The sequence below is a fragment of the Erpetoichthys calabaricus genome, chromosome 9 (genome assembly GCF_900747795.2).
Source record: "Erpetoichthys calabaricus chromosome 9, fErpCal1.3, whole genome shotgun sequence".
Lineage (NCBI taxonomy): Eukaryota > Metazoa > Chordata > Cladistia > Polypteriformes > Polypteridae > Erpetoichthys > Erpetoichthys calabaricus.
In genome coordinates, this window is record NC_041402.2 from 29,959,135 (window position 1) to 29,977,257 (window position 18,123).

The following is an 18,123-nucleotide window of genomic DNA, read 5'->3' on the forward strand; positions in this document are numbered from 1 at the left end:
AGTTGTATTACTTGTATAGCTCATTTTCATTCAATCTAGTTCAAAGTGCTTTACAACTCTCATCTACGCAACTCCACCTCCTTAATGGATTTTACATTGAATAATCACTTGATTGAAATGTAAAAACAACTCGCAGTGGGGAAAAAAACCACTCTAAAATTATTCTTTGTTGCTGGTATTAACACAAGTAAACACAAAGGTATATTCACTTTAACTAGACTTTTGCTAAAAAAAATTTAAAAACATTGTAATGTGTGTATCAAGAACTTTCAGTCCTCAATTCTTATACTCAGTAAGTTATCTGACTGGACTGGCAGCCGTTTCCCGAGAGTTGGTACTGTTGACTGAACTGCTACTCATGGTGAGAACTGAACAAACTGCGTGATAAATGCAGCTACTCATGGACAGTAGAAGTAATAGAGGGAAAGGTTATTTAATGTACTTAGAGAGAAGTACTAAATTAAATTTTAGTTCTTTTTGATAACATGTAAAGAACAAACTGAACCTTTAAGTCAAACAAACACTGAGTTCTTTTTAATAAGCTTGACCAAATTGCCCTTGGGTCAAGCCTGATCTGATTATACAGAGAAAGTTTACTCAAGCATTTTTGTTTTTTTTAATTTGTTGTTTTTGATACCCAAACTCTTTTAGAAACTGTTTATTAAAACATACATCTAGCTGAAATAGAACTGTATTGTTTCCAAAATATTAATTTAGTGGATTCAGTCCTGTACTCCATTTTATTTTCATTGTACTGCTTTAGGCTAGCTTTGGTAAATTATAATAGTGATAGTCATTTCAGGAAAAACGTTTTTGTTTAGTCAGGTGCAAACTTTTGCTGCACACCCTGACAGGTAGCAAATTAAGAACACAAGAAGAAGTTGACACAGCAAAACAGAATGCAAACACAGAGAGCTGGTTGACTACTAGATGATGATAATCAAGTGAACTGCATTAGATGTGTTGTCACCATGTATAAACATACAACAAAATTCAAATTGTACAAGTGAAAATCTGAAAAGATCCAAACTGCCATCGTCTATCAGCATATAAAAAGCACTATAATAAATTTGGTGAAAACTTATGTAATTTTGACTTTGACCAGTTCTACAATGTAAATCTACAAAATTAACTTTGGGGAAAAAAAACCACTATAATTTTGTTATTTTAGAACTTTGATTAAGCATACAAGAAGTGTCATCTTGGGAATTGGTGCACACTGCCATGACGGGCATGTGATTAACCAGTACTTCATTTCCAACACACATGAACTGAATTACTTGAACAACTAACCATCCTGTAACACTGTAATTTGTAAATTGGTCAAAAGTACAGACAAAATCTTGAAATGAGAGCCAATCTTTTCTTGGATGCATGCACACTGAACATTTAGTATTCGTGAGAGACACACACATTCAAATCTGCCAGTTCCACGTATGCTTTTTCTTAAAAACATCCTTGTGGTCTCTGCTTACCAAACAACTTCAGATGGGGTTCTTCTCCTAAAAAATGAAACCAACAATGCAGAAATATGGAGGAAATGACAAACGAATAGTGAAGGAGAAAATAATACAAATTCATACTGATTTATTGATAACTTTCATATAATACCTTAAGTCTTGTGTAGAAAACCTAAATATTTAATTCTTCAGACCATGTAGCAACTTTCCCACCTTTAGCAGCAAGACTGCAAATAGATATTGTCTGTAGTTAATAAATGCTTTCTCACCACACTGTGATGGAAGTCTGGCCCACTCCTCACTGTACAACTGCTTCAAATCAATGGCATTCCTGTACTTTAAAGGATCAGGTGTTCATTTCAGCTACTAACACAACAATCTAATTTTGTTCAACTTTTACGTAGTCCATTAAAAAAAAAAACAATCTAACATAAGGTTACAGCATACTCCTCCTGAAGTATTCTTTGTTAGATTGAAGAATGTGGGATTCCAACAATTCTACAAATTAGATGAACTTGACAGTCAACTATGGTAACAAAAATAGGGTGGGGGTGCGCAGCAGTTAGAAAAACAGACCGACTTAATGAACCCTATTACATTCATTTATTTAATTTTCGCGTACAGTTTACATTATTATTGTTTAAACATGAGCTATATGCACTTACAAAGTTCATCTTAAGCAGTGTTGATTTTCTAATGTAATCGTTTAACAAATTTCAAAACCATGGAAAAAGAGGTTCAAACACTACCAAAACTGATATACATCAAAGGCTAATAAAGGTTAAAAGAGGAGACGGAGATTTCACTCGTTTATAATTAATCTAAAATATTATTTTAGTCCAATAAATTTGTTGTTAATCAAAGGTAAGTGCCTATCCTTAAATGAAACTTGCCTTATTGTAGCTTGTTTTGCTGTCAGTATGTAGTAACAAATAACAAGGAGTGCTGGCAATTATTTACTTATTCATTTTTATAAAATGGCAAAAAGGCCCCCTCTTTTAAAAAAAAAAAAAAAAAAAAAAAAAGAGGTGCATCTCCTCTGAAATTATTTATATTTTGCTTCAATTGATTTACTTCATTCTAACACACACAAGTACTAATGACCACAGAAATTGTGACTATGTAATTTGAAATAATTAAGAAGCAAAACCTAAACAATAAAGATGATTAAGAAGAAAAATGCAAAACACTATGATGATTATCTACAGAAACTAATTCATTAATCATTAGTTTATTTTTTTTACATTTTAGAAAGTAGAATGCAAACTGCAATGCCTCCAGACATAAAAATAAACTGAAAACTGTTTATAAAAGGGAAAAAAAAATCCCCTAGGAAAACTGATGATCAGGGTTCAAAAACCGTTCTACAGTGACATTTTGGATTTGTTGTTGTTGTGCAACTAAAATTAGAAAGTTAACTCTTTGTCAAGCTTCTTAAAGGAATATTGATATTGTATGTATTTAACAAACCTGATTTTACTGCACTTTTTGAAGCATTTGAAAAGTAAAAATAACACACACAAAATATTGTGTTAACACTCAATGTCAACAGTCCTCAAAATGTGGTTCTTTTCAGAAAAGTGGCAAACTAGTTTGGTTTGTTCTGAATGTTAGTAAATACGACCCCTTGGTGAGCCCAAAAAATACATACTAAATTGGCAGAGTTCTGGTCTCCTCCTTCACCAATGGTATTCTACCCAGGTGGTTACTAGACTCCATTTATCCATTTTCCAAACTACTTATCCTGTGCATGATGGCAGGGAAACTGGTGCCTATCCAAGTGGCTCCAAGTAGTAAAAGGATTACATTTTGTGTTACCTAGAAACAATAACTTTCATAAAAACAATGATCACCTTTGTCTTTCACTCAAAGGGTTATAGATTAATATAAACATTTTATTTGTTCACGTTAAGGCCACGTCACATTACATGACTTATCTTGCAATTATAATTTGCAGACTTCATTTAATAAACTTCAGAGCACTTCCATAACCCCAGCTGCACAGTCCGACACATGCAGTGACTCAATCTAATCTGACTGGGACTCTCCCAATTTTATCTTATGTTGTAGGGGCAGGCTCTATCATTTACATTTACATCATTTAGCAGACGCTCTTATCCAGAGCGACTTACAACAGTGTTTGTTAGTTTTTTTCACATACCCCTTGGGGTCAGAGCGCAGGGTCAGCCATTGTACAGCGCCCCCTGGAGCAATTACAGGTTAAGGGCCTTGCTCAAGGGCCCAGCAGAGTAGGATCTCTTATGGCAGTGACGGTGATTTGAACCGGCAACCTTCCGGGATACCAGCGCAGATCCTTAGCCTCAGAGCCACCACTCCGCCATCTATGTATGCAAGAGCAGAAAAACACTCCGCGCTTACCCTAAAGTACAATGCAACTGTGAAGAGTAAGGAATACAAGTGTTTTGGACTTGATAAACAGAAGAGAGACTCATCTGTCTGATGTTGTATATTTTATATTTGTGAATTTCCCCTTGGGATTAATAAAGTATCTATCTATCTACATACCAGGACGTGGTGCCACCTTTGTCAGGGAACATATTATTGTCTATCAAGAAAAAGGAGCAAACTCACAATACTCTGGAAATGTTATACTGTACTGTATTACAGTTGTCTATTCGACATACCTTGCAATTTCTAATCACTTAATATGACATCATCTGGCGAAAAGATCAGCGACTGCAGTTGTTAAGTCTGACTAGAAGTTGTTGTGTACTATGACAAGAGATTTTACTAAACACTCTTCCATATAGCCACTAATTAACTTTCTGCCATTGTTTCAGATCAGTGGGATCCATGAAGTAAATGGTATGTCCATAATATATTTTCTGAAGCCATATAATTTAATTCAGATTCTTGAGAAATTACAACTATATTGTAGTACTAGGGTGTTGTACTGTGTTAGCCATTATGAATGCAGTGAAAAGTCAAGCAAAATGACACCTTTTATTGGCTAACTAAAAAGATTACAATATTACCTGAAGAAGGGGCCCGAGTTCCGCGCGAAAGCTTGCATATGGTAATCTTTTTAGTTAGCCAATAAAAGGTGTCATTTTGCTTAACTTTTCACTACAACTATATTGTAGAATGTTAACATGTACTCACTGAAGATGGTGTGTGCCAGTTAAGAGACATTGATTATGTACTTATTAAATAAACAAAATCATTGTTGTCTTCAGTTATTCTCCTGCTAAGATGAACAACAGAAGTAGAGCTGCCACAAATGATCATTTTATAAACAATCTATCAACTTTTTTGTTGATTAATTGAACATCTAATTTTGGCCCAAATAATTCAGGCAGGCATATGAATGTGTGCTCTATTTAAACAGTGAAAATTTTATACACAGAATTTGAAAAGATTACGAAATAAACATAAAGAAACATTTGCAACAAGACGACAAACAAACACTGTCGACAATTAAATATTTATATCAAAAAGGCATAAAAATAAAAAATATTTTTGGATTTATAATGTACTGGTTAACATAACTTGAAAAGCAGTCCAACTTGAAACGAAATAATCAGGCTTTTGGATTCATTTCAATCTCAGTGTTATAACGTGTCCAACCTAAGACTCATTTTGCACAAGTGTTTTAAAAAATTAATCTTAAAACTGAGGCAGATGTTGTTCATAGACTATGAACATACCAAGTGAAATAATACTGCAGGGGACAGGCAACACATATCATTAAGAGACGATGGAGGGTAAAAACCAATATCTATGCTTTTGTTATAAAGCATTAAATGATTATAAGTTAAACTTTTCATAAACAGCTCATTTTTGCAGTGCTGAATTGATAAAGCTTTATGCTTTGTTCTGAGGGGGCAATGACTGTACATCAACCATTTGTTTTTTTATTCCCATTGTTGGTATTGCCATCATCACATTTAAACATTTATTTAGTACTTATAAATGTGGTGATAGCAAGAATGACAATACACTTGCGCTTGTTCATTTTACATTCTTGTTGTTCATCTATAATTTCAAAAGCAACCTAGATGTCTTTATCAGTAGGTTACCCTCTAAATTAAGTGTGTATTAATAATCATCAAAAATCATGTGCAAAGAATCTGGTGCAACATACAAATGAGTTCACTCAATACAGTTATTCCACTTAAAAATGACTCATTTCAGACAAGGAGGAAGGGGAGATTTTACATCAAAGAACACTTCAGTGTAACTCAAACATTGCTCTTCCACGGCTCTTCTTTTTGGCAAGACAAGGGCAGCTGGACAGTTATCAACCTGTCCGCACACTCTTAACAGAGAATGTGGGGAAAAGCCTAGAACCATAGTCAAGGCATGCATATCTTTTAAACATTAAAACCAGGATTTTGCTGAGTTGCCAGGTTTGTGTATATGACATCCTAAACTGCACTAGAAATTGCATTTTTCAAAAAAGTCATCTTGCCAGCAACAGCTACCCTGAATGTGGACATCTGTGTGTTGCTATGCCACAAACTGTCAGTTAGGATCAACATATAATAAATACATCTCCCTAGTCAGCCTGACCATTTATTGAATGGGATTTACTTACAATTTAATGACTGTAGAAAACACCTAAAAATAACTTTATATAGCTTACCCAAGTTTATTTATATGGATGTTATTGCTGCTCAGTTTTGACAACAGTTGTAATTTTGTTTTGGATACAAAAGGTGACATTTTAAGAGTTACTTCAATCACAAAAAATATCTAGCAAAAGATGAAAATGCAACTCTGCTCCGAAAACTATCTGTTTCTTGCACGACGAGCAGGCATTTTTTCAGATCTTTGGGTGAAATACTAAAACATGGAAGATAATTTTGTCCAATACTTGGAGGAACCTTCTACCACTGAATGTGGCACAACTGCCACCATGATTAAGCATACTCAAAAATAGTACACCAGAGTTGTAGCTTGATGGCTTAGCAATGTGGGAGAGGAGCAGAAAATACAATTCAACTAAAATTTTTAGTTATCTTCAAATTAGGATTGTACTTCTTATATATCTGTGTTATGTGTGTGCATATTTATTCTTTACAAATTATTTTTCTATATTATTTATTTAGTTATCAATAACTATTTCTTAATTGCTGTTTTGTTTTTTCTCTTCTGACCTTTCTTTTAAACTGTGCAAAGCACTTTAAGCAAACATTCTTCAAATGAAAATGTGCTACAGAAATAAATGTTGATGATGATGAGGACATGGATTTATTGCTTGCCAGCCCTAAACAGAAGTTTAGCTTTGTAAGAGATCTCAAAAAGAAGAAAGCTGCAGTATACACAGAGGAACCATGAGTGAAAACATCAGTTATACAGTGGGGCAAAAAAAGTATTTAGTCAGCCACCAATTGTGCACGTTCTCCCACTTAAAAAGATGAGAGGCCTGTAATTTTTCATCATAGGTATACCTCAACTATGAGAGACAAAATGAGAAAAAAAATCCAGAAAATCACATTGTCTGATTTTAAAGAATTTATTTGCAAATTATGGTGGAAAATAAGTATTTGGTCACCTACAAACAAGCAAGATTTCTGGCTCTCACAAGACGAGTAACTTCTTCTCGTAAGGGACTCCTCTGTCCTCCACTCGTTACCTGTATTAATGGCACTGTTTGAACTTCATTATCAATATAAAAGACACCGGTCCACAACCTCAAACAGTCACACTCCAAACTCCACTATGGCCAAGACCAAAGAGCTGTCAAAAGACACCAGAAACAAAATTGTAGACCTGCACCAGGCCCTGGAAGACTGAATCTGCAATAGGTAAGCAGCTTGGTGTGAAGAAATCAACTTTGGGAGCAATTATTAGAATAAGGAAGACATACAAGACCACTGATAATCTCCCTCGATCTGAGGACTCCACGCAAGATCTCACCCCGTGGGGTCAAATGATCACAAGAATGGTGAGCAAAAATCCCCGAACCAGCATGGGGGGGTATGGGGCTAGTGAATGACCTGCAGAGAGCTGGGACCAAGTAACAAAGGCTACCATCAGTAACACACTACGCTGCCAGGGACTCAAATCCTGCAGTGCCAGACGTGTCCCCCTGCTTAAGCCAGTACAATGTGCAGGCCCGTCTGAAGTTTTGCTAGAGAGCATTTGGATGATCCAGAAGAGGATTGGGAGAATGTCATATGGTCAGATGAAAACAAACTCTACTCGTCGTGTTTGGAGGAGAAAGAATGCTTGAGTTGCATCCAAAGAACACCATAGGGGTGGAAACATCATGCTTTGGGGCTGTTTTCTGCAAAGGGACCCAGGACGACTGATCCGTGTAAAGGAAAGAATGAATTGGGGCCATGTATCGTCAGATTTTGAGTGAAAACCTCCTTCCATCAGCAAGGGCATTGAAGACGAAACGTGGCTGGGTCTTTCAGCATGACAATGATCCCAAACACACCGCCCGGGTAACAAAGGAGTGGCTTCGTAAGAAGCATTTCAAGGTCCTGGAGTGGCCTAGCCAGTCCTCCAGATCTCAACCCCATAGAAAATCTTTGGAGGGAGTTGAAAGTCCGTGTTGCCCAGCGACAGCCTCAAAACATCACTGCTCTAGAGGAGATCTGCATGGAGTTATGGGCCAAAATACCAGCAACAGTGTGTGAAAACCTTGTGAAGACTTACAGAAAACGTTTTGACCTCTGTCATTGCCAACAAAGGGTATACAGTAAACCCTCCTCCATCGCGGGGGTTGCGTTCCCGAGCCCACCCGCGAAATAAGAAAATCCGCGAGAGTAGAAAACCATATGTTTTATATGGTTATTTTTTATATTGTCAATGCTTGGGTCACAGATTTGCGCAGAAACACAGGAGGTTGTAGAGAGACAGGAACGTTATTCAAACACTGCAAACAAACATTTGTCTCTTTTTCAAAAGCTTAAACTGTGCTCCATGGACAAGACAGAGATGACAGTTCAGTCTCACAATTAAAAGAATGCAAACATATCTTCCTCTTCAAAAGGAGCAAATAAATCAATAGGGCTGTTTGCTTTTAAGTATGCGAAGCACCGCGGCACAAAGCTGTTGAAGGCGGCAGCTCACACCCCCTCTGTCAGGAGCAGAGAGAGAGAGAGGGACAGATAAAAAAATCAATACGTGCCCTTTGAGCTTTTAAGTATGCGAAGCACCATGCAGCATACTTAAAAGCTGCACACAGAAGGTAGCAAAGTTAAGATAATCTTTCAGCATTTTTAGACGAGCGTCCGTATCGTCTAGGTGTGCGAACAGCCCCCCTTGCTCAGCACCCCCTACGTCAGGATCACAGATAGTCAGCGCAAGAGAGAGAGAAAGAAAAGTAAGTTGGGTAGCTTCTCAGCCATCTGCCAATAGCGTCCTTGTATGAAATCAACTGGGCAAACCAACTGAGGAAGCATGTACCAGAAATTTAAAAGACCCATTGTCCTCAAAAACCCGCGAACCAGCGAAAAATCCGCGATATATATTTAAATATGCTTACATATAAAATCCAGCGATGGAGTGAAGCCGCGAAGGGCGAAGCGCGATATAGCGAGGGATTACTGTATAACAAAGTATTGAGATGAACGTTTGTTATTGACCAAATACTTTTTTTCCACCATAATTTGCAAATAAATTCTTCAAAAATCAGACAATGTGATTTTCTGGATTTTTTTTCTCATTTTGTCTCTCATAGTTGAGGTATACCTATGATGAAAATTACAGGCCTCTCTCATCTTTTTAAGTGGGAGAACTTGCACAATTGGTGGCTGACTAAAAACTTTTTTGCCCCACTGTAATTTTGTCAAGGCTAAACACATAAAAAAATTGTACAGTGGAACCTCGGTTTGCAAGCATAATTCGTTCCAGAAACGTGCTCGCAGTCCAAAGCACTTGTATATCAAAGCGAATTTCCCCATAAGAAATAATGGAAACTCAGATTATTCGTTCACAACCCAAAACTATTCATATAAGAATGGTTAATACAAAATATAAAGTAAAAATACATAAAACAAAAACTAACCTGCACTTTACCTTTGAAAAGAATCACGGCTGGTGTGAGTGAGTTTCTAAACTCTTGTGGTATTCCACCCAACGGGACGACATGCAGAACAGAGTCCCAAAGCAATCGCAGTCTCCCAGCGCTGTAGCAGTTCGCCGTAAAAGCGAATCCGAAAAGATCACGACATGCTATAAGCCGCCTGCCGTCAATGGGTGATACAAGGAACAAGGAACATTATAAATGCGCAGGGCACAGTACTACTTGGCCACGACCCTGCCCGACTGCTGTGTCTGTGTATAGGAGAGTGGCAGATTCCCGCTAAAATAAATAACCACGCTGTTGCTGTTTCAATCTGAATACAGCTGGTGTTGCTAAAGTACTGAGACTTTTTGGAGTGCAAGACAGGGACTTGCACATCACAGCGCGTGCACACACACACACACGCAGTCACAATGCTGTAGTAAACAGTATACGCGTGTACGGATGTTGACTATATGAGTGAGGCACGCCAACTAAGACGGAGAATAGGAGATGATTGCCCACAAACCCGCAGCGAGAGAGAGAGAAGAACCATCAGCTCAGTTGACACTCAGCAGACAAAGCGTATACGTACTACTTGTATTGCAAGACCTCGCTTGTTTATCATGTCAAAATTTATTAAAAATTTTAGCACGTCTTGCGAAACACTCGTAAACCGAGGTTCCACTGTATTTTGCATATATTGTTATACCGGTCATTAAAACATTTTACAAAAGAAAGGCAAAGGTGTATAGCTTGTTTTAGCTCTATACTTTAAATAATATTTTAAAAAAATTATATTTAATATTATATTAAGAATTAATATTTATTAGTAACATTAAAATTCATTACTTTTTTTTTTGTTTACACTATTGTACATGGTACGCCTGTGGTCAACTCTTGCACTTTGCATTAAATGGAAAACAAATTAATAGTAGTAGTAAGAAAATACACAAACTGCTGGTTACAAACCTTATTTTTCCTTTACCGACACCTTTAATTTAGATCCCACCTGCAGGAAGCAGGAAAAATCCAGCTACTCTCTGAAGAAAAATAAATACCTTTCATTAATGTCAAAGTTATTTGATTATGGGGCGAACTTGGAAGGGGGGACCCCACCATATGTGCATGAGGCAGCCCTCACTGATGACATAATAATGCATTAATGACAGAAAACTGCAGAGACATGTAGTTAATGGGGGGCTAAAACCATTACCTACAGCTTAAAACAAGTTAGCAAATGTTGAATTTGGGACATCTCGCTGGGTTTTGAAGCCAGAAGAGTGTCCACTAGTACAACTAACATGAATGAAGCAAAGGTATAGATCACAATCAAATTTACTGGCCAAGTATGTATATAAGGAATTTGACTCCTTGTTTATTACTCACCAACTATAGTTATATGAACTTCCATTTAGTGTTATTAACCAGTCAATATATACTAGGTATTGTGAATATAAATCTTTAAGAATTAAATATTATAAACCTGACTGAATGACTTGGAAGTGTGCTACAAATTTAACTTTAAATGTTTTTGCAAATAAGCTGTAAATGAAGGTATTCCAAGTAATCTGGGTATTTAACAAATTATTTGGCACCGATATAATAATGTCTAAAGTTTGATTTTGTTACAAGACTCCTTTATTATCATTGCATAACACACAAAATGAAATCCCAATTATTAGTGGTTTTGAACATACTTCTGACCATTATATGAAAAGAAAATATTAGTGAATAAATTTGGTACATGCAGGTATCATTCTATATTGATACCCACGTCAGGCTAAAATATCCCTCCAGCCCTATAAAATTCCATCCTTTGTTGTTCACAAAATTCTCCCTCTACCAAAAAAGGGGGCATTGATGCCTTTGAATGAAAATGTCTATTTGATTTACTTTAAAATATAAAAGTAAACCCATTGTTCTTTAAAGAAGAAAGCCTTCAATTAATTTCAGATTTTTATCTTGTTACGGATTGAGAGTTTACAAATAAAAACAAATGATTTGTGCATGCATTGAGGGTGCAGTTAAGTGCCCACTGAGCTACAAGTTACAATGTGAATTTCAGATGACCAAGAGACATCACTAAACCTCCAATTACTTATAATGGATGCCTTCATGTTTTGAAACAAAAAGATATTCCTTATAATAGATCAGAGATTTGCTATTGCTTATGTCTGTAGAGCACATAGATTTTTTGGAAGGGAAAGATAGACCTTATTTTTAGAGAACTTTGTGGAATCCAGAATAATTCGTTATTTCATTAAAGACGGCACTTAAAATAAAGTCAAATGTTAAATGGAGAAAGAAGTTACACATACCTAGTGACGTTTTGAAATTTAAAAAATCTTTCCTGCTTTTAATGTTTTTGACAAGTTAATGTTTCCTACAAATACTGGCACAAACATAAATCTCAGAACTGGAAATTTCACAAAGTGACTTCTTGATAAAGCTGAAGTGTGTTTTCACAAAACTAGCTTTGAAGAGTTTTTTGTACTGAAAGAATCCTGAAAAATATTGGTACCTATTAATTCATGTGGCAATGATAATGAATTTTTGATTTGTTAGTATTAATTAAAGCAGAATTTATTTCTCACTTAGAAAACAGAAAATATCTGGGAATAAATGTGGTCTGCGTGCATGGGAAAATAAATCAAAGCTAAACACTCCTCCTACAACCCAAGGTAAATACATGAAGTTGTTACTCGCCAACATTCAAGTTAATTGGGGGAAATCTCTTTTCTATATACTGATCTCTAACTTGGTTATGGTTAGGGCTGCAGAATTAATTGTATATTAGTTGTGATTACAATTATGTCTGCCTCAATATATTAATCGTGGAAAGTGACAATTACTGCTTTTCATTTACTATTCTCATTCTTTCAGAGACTGAACTTTCCCATTTGCAAACTGCTCTAAACAGAAATTGAGTGTTGTAATCAAGCACAGATAAATTCACTAAGCGTGAGTGCACTGGCAAATCAGAGGCACTGACATCATATGAATAATTATAAGGAGACCATGCTGAATGTACTTTTAGGAGTTTGATCAAAAATATCTTTGAAAATATTTTGAATTTATTTATTTTCAATTTGTAGAAACTTCCAGAAAAATTGAGAAATACAATTAACATTGAACCTAGACCACCTGACAGGTTTTAGACTTTTATGTGTGCCAAAATGAAGACAATTTATAAATATGTCAAGTGCAGACTGGTAAACTGGCAAACCACTGCACACAAATAACTTTAACAGCCATTTAAAATTCAAGCACTTACTATAAAAAGTGCAGGAAAACCAAGCAAGCGACATCAAGTTCCAGTAAAATTAGGTCAGCAACACTGATAACCTTTAAAATTACCCATTTTGCAACATTGCAGGTCCACATTCAGCAAGCTATGAAAAGCATTTCAGGTAACAGTAGTCATTATGTTTCATTTATCAAAAGACAAGGCTCTAATTAAAACAAACATTTTTAAAAAAATTATCAACTCTCAGGTTAAGAGAAGTCAATTACTCCTGTAGTCATTCTTGGGAAATTACCTTGTCTTTAGTTTATTCCAAAAGTTGGACAAAAATTAAAACAGATCTGAAACAAGTGTTGCTTTATTCGAGCACAGCCAATATGTGGCTGACTAGAACTACGGGAGCATGCCTGAATGTAACGATTCATCATATTGTTGAGGAATACACCCTGAAAAGCAAATGCTTACAATGCTGCTTCTTTAAATGAGTGTCCCTTTTGTTATAATACTTTCCAAAAGAGCGGGGGTGTCATTGCCCAAGGACTGAGTCTGGTAACAGCATGTAATAATGTGTTACTATCCAAGTACCTCCTAAGCTTAGGTTCAAAACCTAAGATATGGAAGAAGATGATTCACTGTGGCAACCCCTAACTGGAGAAGCCGAAAGAAGAAGACGACGACTGTCATAGCTATTTAAGATGTTATCTCCTTTTATTCTACATACACATTAAATATTTGCATTCTTAATACGGCAGAAGGCCAGTTAGACATTTTGAAGTTTAACAATTTCCCACATTTAACATTTTTGAATGGTAAGTGGTGGTGATGTCTAGTTTTTCAGAAGTAACATTTATTTTGAAAGAAAAATGGAGAAACGTTTATTATACTTAAATTTTAATTTTATGTAAATTTGAATATCAGCAATTTACTGTATTTAGTATATTAAAAAACAGTGCCACAAATTGTACTATAGCTTTATTGGAAAAAAAAAAAATCAAACCCTTTATTTTCAAATTTTTAATTAATCCAACTATTAATTCCATGTTAACCATTTTTAAGTAGTTCCCTGCAAAATGGAGGTTTGTACACATAATACAGTATATACAGTTGGCAAGATAGGGTGCATATCTCAATGTACATAATGTTAATTGAAATTGATAATTACAAGTACAATATTAAAGGCAGTAATCATCAGCTGTTAAATTTTATCATAACTCTGCACCCCTTGATATAGTTGTACATTTTTCTCCTCTGGGACATCTTTTAGTTAAAGCCATCACCAAAAACGTAACAAACTTGAAACTAAAATCCTAAGTGAGGAATCATTTTCATAATTTAGTTATGCACTTCAAGTGTTGAGGTAATTTATGAGCATCTACGTGCAAACACAACTAACTAATGACACAGCTCTCTTATTTTTTTTTTTGGTATGTTAAAACAAAAAAACAAAACAAAAAAAAAAAAAAACAGGATATTGATCTAAATTACAGAAAAACAGGCTTAAAGCTTTGTTCAAACACAAACAAGAAATTATGTCAGTCACAATTTTCAGCAAAAATGAAAAGTATTTTTCATTCATTTCATTTAATTTCGTAAGTAAATTAAATGATAGCATGCAAGGTAAAGTTAACCCTTTAATCACACACAGCATTAATTCACACTATATATACAAACCACCCAACTGCTTTTATGCAGAAATGGTTATGACTGCACCAGGTTGTTCAACATTATTCTTAAATCAAAAAGCATAAAAACTGATTCTTGTTCCCTATAGTAGTACGAAAGAAACATGGTTCTTCACAGGTTTTATCATATTATTTAATTAAAAATGTTACAGTACAATAGCTGACACACTTTACTCCACCCACCCATTTTAATAATAACAATACATTTTATTTATATAGGGCCTTTCCCATGCTCAAGGCACTTCACAGAGAAACAGCAGGTATATGTAACACTGGATACAAAAGTTTCCTAAATAGAACACTAAAGCAGATATATTTAGGATACACAGAATAAAAGAAAATAAACTAGAGTTTAAAATACTAAATTCAATACCAAAAGATACTATACTATAACAGTACTATAAGATATAACACACACACAAATTATACTGAGAATCTGAGCAGAGAAGAAGACAGGAAGAGGGAGCAGAATGTCAGATCTTACTAAGTCAAATGCCTTCCTGAAGAAATAAGTTTTTTTTAAATAAATCTATCTAACTGAATTGAGTCAACTGATCTAATTAATTTTGGGAGGTCATTCCAAAGTTTGGACTCTATACAGCTAAAGGCCCTGTCATCCACAGAGTGTATTTTTAGTGTGGGGCACAACAAGATTGCCAGAATCAGAGGACCTTAGTGGATGAACAAGAACATAGGAACAGAGAAGGTCACTGATGTAGTCCGGTGCAAGGCCATTTAAAGTTTTGTAGGTTATTAATAGAATTTTATATTCGATTCCTTAAGACACAGGGAGCCAGTGGAGGCGAAGCAGGATGTGTGTGATGTGCTCGCCGTTTCTGGTTCGGGTTAGGAATCTTACAGCAGAGTCTAGAATCAACTGGAGTGGTGATGTAAGATTAGAAGTGGCATCTGCTAGTAGGGAGTTACAATAATCGATGTGAATTGTAATAAAAGCATGGGCAAGTTTCTCAGCATTAGAAATGGGGAGGAATGAGCAAACATGGGATATGTTGCAGAGGTGAAAGTGACAAAATTTCTTAATTTGGTTTATGTGGGCACAATAATAAAGGGAGGAATCAAAAATGACACCAAGATTCCTTGCATAAGAAGGTCTGATGAGATCAGTGTCTAGAGTGACCGAGAAGACTGATTTTCCTAAGTTGTGCTTTAGTGCCAATTTGCAGGAGTTTCAGTTTTATTGCAATTTACTTTTAAAGAATTCTGCTCTATCCAGGTTTTAATTTCACTGAGGCAAGTTGTGAGCTGAGAAAACACTGAAGTTTCACTTTTAACACTGAAACAGAGTTGAGTATCATCTGCATAAAAATGATAAAACCAAGCCCATAGCTACAAATGATATGGCCAAGGGAAAGCATACTGCGGCTAGAGCCCCGAGGAACCCCTGTATGACTGGCACTGAGCTGGATCTGCTATTGCCAAGACTAACAATCTCTTGCCTGTCAGTCAGAAAGGCCAGAGATACCCAGCATGTAGCTTCATCAAATTATACTCTGCACCTGATAAAGAAATTAGATAAACCTAAATATTTTATCCAAGCACTTAACTGTTAGGTTATTTATTTAACTTGTTACTGGAGAAAATGTTGCTCAAACACTTTTTCTATTTCACCAGTACAGTTTAATCACAATAGATCTAACAATACGAATAATGGTTATTTATACTAAACATTATTTAAAAGGTTTGTTTTCCTCTTTATGCTCTCAAAAAGACTAAAGACAAAATTGTGATGAACTCCACACAATCACAACTAAAATTATTTGACCCTCTGTACTTCAGAGTTCAACTATTTAAAACTACAGTATTTTTGATCCATTCTATTCATCTTGACCTCTACCCCAGGACAGACAGAATAATCTAAATCTGGCAACTTCACTCCACACTATACAGAGCAAACCAGTCTGTGGATGATGCAATGAATTCAGATCTGAGCTTTGTTTACCATTGCCTTGATAAATCAGGGGCATAGATACAATAATCCTAGAGCTGCTACATAAGAAACTCAGCCAGTTCAACCTGCCTAGTTGAATCTGCCATTGGATCACAGACATTCTTACAGATAGGAAACAGTATGTGCAGTTGGGCACATCTGACCCATTAACTCTCAGTACTGGTGCACCGTAGGGATGTGTCCTTTTCACTACTCTTTTCACTTTATACAAATGATGGCACCTCTGCCAATTCATCCGTTTCTTTCATTTGCAGATGACATCACACTAATGGGCCTCATTTCAAACAATGATGAATCTATATACAGACAAGAGGTGGAAAATCTGACATTGTGGTGTAGCCATAATAACTTGGACCTTAACATTCAAAAAACACAGGAAATGATCACAGATTTGAGGAAACAAACATTTGCAAACCTACCACTTGCCACAAAAGGCTCAGCCATTGTCATGACAGAATCATTAAAGTTTCCGGTTACTCTGCTGTCACAAAACCTTACGTGGGACAATAACATTACTTGCATTATTAAGAAAGACCCCAACAGAATGCTCTTTTTGCGTTAGTTGCGGAAGTTCAATCTCCCTCAAGAAACATTGGTCCAATTCTTTACAGCCATCATCAAATTCATTCTGACCGCATCTGGTTTGGTGATGCCTCTGTTCAGGCTAAGGACACTGTGCAGCACATCATCAAAGCCTTTGAAAGGATCATAGGCTGCAACTTACCACACACTGAAGTACTATAGCGGTCCAGGGTATGAAAGTGGGCCGCAAATATCATTGCTGATTCAACTCACTCAGGGCATCACCTGTTCCAAAGACTTGCCTCTGGAAAACGTCTTCATGAAGTGAAAGCTAAAACAACATGTCACCTAAACAGTTTTTTCCCCCCCACGTGTAGTATTCTGCATCACAATTTATCATTTTTTGCGGAGGGTTGGGACCCTGCCCGGAATTGGTTCCTGCCTTTCGCCCTGTGTTGGCTGTGGATTGGCTCCAGCAGACCCCCATGACCCTGTGTTCGGATTCAGCCAGTTGGAAAATGGATGGATTTTATCATTTTACATTTTATCTTCTTATATTTATCTTTTGCATTTTGTGTTGTCCTCCTATGTTGCAAAAGTACGATCATGATAAATTCCTAGTATACATTAGTGTACCTGACCAATAAAGTGAATTCTGATTCTGAAGTACAAGGGTCACCCAGAGGAGATATCTTTTTTTGTGTTACTTTTTATTTTTCTTTAGTGGGGACAGTGGTCCTAGTCAGAACAAACTAGAGTTCCAATTGACCCTGTAACTAATACAAAATATTTGGAAAATGGTTTAATGGTGGTAATACTAGTACAAGGCTATCAAGTTTTCACTGCATTGCAGTAGGTCCAAAATTTATAATACAGCACTAAATTCACAAGGCAGATCATATACCAGCAGTCACTGGTGTATTTTAAAAATCAACAATCTGAAAGATCTCTATGCCATGTGCTGCCAGTAATCTTTGCTTACAGCCTAATGTACAGCCATATTTCCAGTTAAATAAATACACGGTAGTTTAAAAGATCATACCAAGTAGTGCAGTGTGTTATTTTCTTCCTCACTAAGTATGTCTATATTGCTTTATAAATTACCTATTGTGATCAAAACGAATCCTGATAATGCATTGACTCCAACCTGGACAGGTGATTTCACATGGTACAGAGATACCACTTGATACAACAGTGTATTACAACGAGAGCCAGAGTGATACTAAGTAAATTCTTAACTGATCATTTAATAAAATCTGCAT

At 36.0% G+C, this 18,123-nt stretch overlaps 1 protein-coding gene across 1 annotated transcript in view; it reads right to left on the minus strand.

The window, feature by feature from the left end:
- Positions 1 to 18,123, minus strand: part of ndufa8 (NADH:ubiquinone oxidoreductase subunit A8) — a 29,284-nt gene that overhangs the window by 10,277 nt on the left and 884 nt on the right. The window lies entirely within an intron of this gene.